General features: G+C 44.3%; 1 pseudogene; it reads right to left on the bottom strand.

Moving 5' to 3' along the window:
* Positions 1–1,628: 1,628 nt before the first annotated feature.
* LOC129674073 (cellular tumor antigen p53-like) lies at positions 1,629–2,722 on the bottom strand (annotated as a pseudogene).
* Positions 2,723–3,463: the final 741 nt, after the last annotated feature.

Here is a 3,463-nt window from a genome sequence, read left to right as displayed (position 1 = left end):
AAGACATACTCTCACAGCAAAACCTCTGCTCCAATCTTTTCTCCTCCTCTTTCTCAATGATCCCTGAGCCTTAAGAACAGTAGTTGTATTCAAGACGTATCGGTTGGCCTGGTCTCAACATTTTTACATTTTGTTTTCTGTAATGGTCTCCTATTGAAAAAAGAAGTTTCACTGATGCATGGTGAGGAATTATATATCTCTAAGGGTAGAAGGACAATTAGCTAGAATATAATTGGGATTATGATGGATTGGGAAGGTGTAAGTTGTAGGTTTTACTCCAAGATCCATGAGTTTACTAGCCCTGGGTAGTTGCGAAGGTTTCCAGTACCAGGCATGATTTCCCTTCAGTTGAACATGCCTTAAGCCCAACTAGAAAGCTGCTGTAACCTCAAAGGTGTGTGTGCCAATGGTGCAACTCTGTGCCCAATACTGGCCATTCCTGTAGCTCATAGGCATCAATGCTAGGCAAGACTGTTAGTTGCTTCCATCCTTGGGAAGTTTACATGGATTCTTCTGGTACCATGAAAGTTAGTCCACAGGCATTCAGGTCAGTTCTAGCTCAGGGGCCTCTGAGCCCTGTGTCTGAAGTGAATGGTCTCTTCAGCAATAGGCACTTACCTTCCACCTCTGGGGAACAAGCCAAGGCCAGTAGCAGTAATATGTAATATTTTGAGAGTCTCTTAGATAACCATGACCAATTACTCAAAAGAGGGTTTCCTTATGCCTGGCGTTGAGACTTTTGTTTGATGGCCTTTGGCTCTTAGAGGTAGATTATCAGCCAAGATGGGAAATTTTTATTTAAATTGTATATGTATGTCTGTTTTATTTTACAAGTGATAACAAGATTTTATTGTAAAATAAGAAAATGATATATAAAAAGGGGTATGAAAAAGGAGAAGGGGTCAAGGAATGAATAAATGCAGACAGGCTTTGCAGAGTTGGAAGAAACTGATCCTGAGGAGAGGGTGGAAGGAAAATGGGTCTTGGTGGATATGGACCCTATGGGAGCCCATGATAGAATCTTACAGGGTTGGGGTGGGACCAGATTTCATTTTAGGTGTCAGGGTCCAACAACTAGGTGGATAGGATTTTCCTTAGCCAGCAGAAACCTGGCAATTACCAACCCATTCCCCAACTGGGGCCAGGAAGCAGCACTCAGATCAAGTCAAGAGAAAATAAACTCAGACAAAATTGGGTGGGGGCATCACCACTTCATAAGAGGCCAATTGTAAACTCCAACCCCACCCACAAGAATTTTCTTCCTCTCTTCAAGCCTCTCCTCAGACCCAAAGTCTTAAAAGCTAAGCTGATGAATCCCACCGCTCTCCTCAAGTGGGGGTTTAAGCCCAAGTCATAAAACGGCAGGAAAGGAGGGGGTGGGGTGGAAGGTTGCCGATCAGGACCAGAAGCAGAAGATGTCAATCTGAGTTGGCCCATCTCTCTTGACCATTAGATTTTCATGAGGGAGGGTAGGCTGGCCTTCTTGATCTTCAGGTAGCTGTGGGAAGACAGAAGAAGGGAGAGATGATGTGATTATGATGTGGTAGGAGCTAACAGTTTGGGCTTTTCTCCTTGAAGAAGTTTTGGAAGGCTCTACGCTGGAGTTTAGAGTGAACCCTGCCATCTCCTTACTCCTCTGCAGCCTGAGCATCCTGGAATCCCCAGACCTCGTTCAGATCTGGGAAAATCTCAAAGCGTTCACTCCCACAGATTGTAAGGGTGAAATATTCTCCATCAAGCATTTGTTTGTTTGTTTGTTTGTTTTTTGTTTTTTTTTCCTTTTGCTGGGGAAAGGAGCTTGTGCTGGTGTGCAGTGCTCGCTCAGCACTCCCTGGGGGCAGCTCTGGGCAAGGTTCTCCCTTTTTTTGTGGAAATTTTCATCTACTCTATGGCGGTCTCTCACAGGACACACACACACACACACACACACGAACCTCAAAGCTATTGTTTCCCAGAAGGTTCCCACTGGAGTCTTCCGGTGTGATAGGCCAACCGTTCATGCCCCCCTGTGCAGGAACACGTATACTTGTGGATTGTGGTACAGTCAGAGCCAGCCTCGGGTGACTTCTATGGCAGTACCGTCACACTGTGCAGAAAAGTCCGCCTGTCATCCACATACTATGCAAGCAAATTTCCGTCCACTGGGATAAGATGCTGGGAAGGAGCCAGGCTATCACCATCTGAGCAGCGCCCTTGGTGAAGACAGCATCTTACAACGTCTGCCATGTATTATGAATTCGTGGAGATGGCCATGGGGCTGACATGGGTGCCAAGTGTAGGTGTAGAGATGAGCTACAACTGCAGAGAACATGTCTTTGCCAGCTGGCAGTATAGTTCATTGAGGGAAAGCAGTACATTCACATGAGAGACTTGGCTGTCCCTGAGTGCTGGAAGCCCAAATGGAAACAATAGTTGCTCTGGAAGGCTTTTGGGGAAGGGATGGCTAGAAGATGGCAGGGGCCAGGGAAGGGCTGGTGCAGGGACCACTGGTGTGGGAGCCTCAGGAACAGGGTCCTCTGCTGCAGGAGCTGCTGACATTTAGAGGGTTTCATACGGGCCTTCTAACCATTTTGTAACATCCTGGGATAGGAGCAGACTTCAATGGAACTGGCTGTCGGCGAGGTAGACCAAACACTGTTTGGAGGACATAGATCCACAAGTCTGAAAATGTCTCCTGACTCAGAGGAGGATGGATGCTGAGATCTGACTGTGGCTTCTCCATAACAATATATAAGAAGTCAGCCAGGCTGTTATTGTGTGTAGGTGACAAGACACAAGCATGGGGTTTAGAGAACAACTTGCAGGATTTCTCCCCTTCCGTTATGTGGGTTCGGGTCTTCAGGGGAGCATGTCACCCTGCTGTGAAATAGGTTCCTGGTCTGCATGCCAGGTGCCCTCTAATCATTGTAGATACCTGCAGCCAGGATAGTTCCAATAATATGTCTATTTTCATGCAATTATTATTTTATCCTATTATTGTTCTTAATACAACTTGAAATCTGCAATGGTGACAGTGTAATATGTTCTCTTATTACTCAGGATTGTTTTAGCTATCCTGGTATTTTGTGTTTTCATATAAAGATGAAGTTTGTTTTTACAATTTCTGTAGAGAATTGTGTTAGAATTTTGATGGGGATTGATTGCATTGGATCTGTAGATTGCCTTCCCCCCCTAAAAAAAAAAAGTGTAGAATGACCACTTTCCCAATATTAATCCTACTGATTAAGCAGTATGGAAGAGCCTTATTTAACCTCCTATAATTTTTACTATAAAGCTGTATAACTTACTGGGTAAGCATTATCACAATATATATTTGAGGCTATAAAGGTATTGTTTCCCTCATTTCTTTCTGAGCATGTTTGTCATTTGTATATAGGAAGGTGACTGATTTTTCAGTTAATTTTGTGTCCTTCTACTTTTCTGAAAGTGTTTATCAGCTGTATAAGTTTCCTGGTGGAATAAT

This window comes from Psammomys obesus, unplaced genomic scaffold (genome assembly GCF_907164565.1).
Source record: "Psammomys obesus unplaced genomic scaffold, mPsaObe1.curated_primary_1811, whole genome shotgun sequence".
In the NCBI taxonomy this organism is placed as follows: Eukaryota; Metazoa; Chordata; class Mammalia; order Rodentia; family Muridae; genus Psammomys; species Psammomys obesus.
The sequence above is the reverse complement of the archived record's forward strand: the minus strand, read 5'-3'. Positions and strand labels throughout refer to the sequence as shown.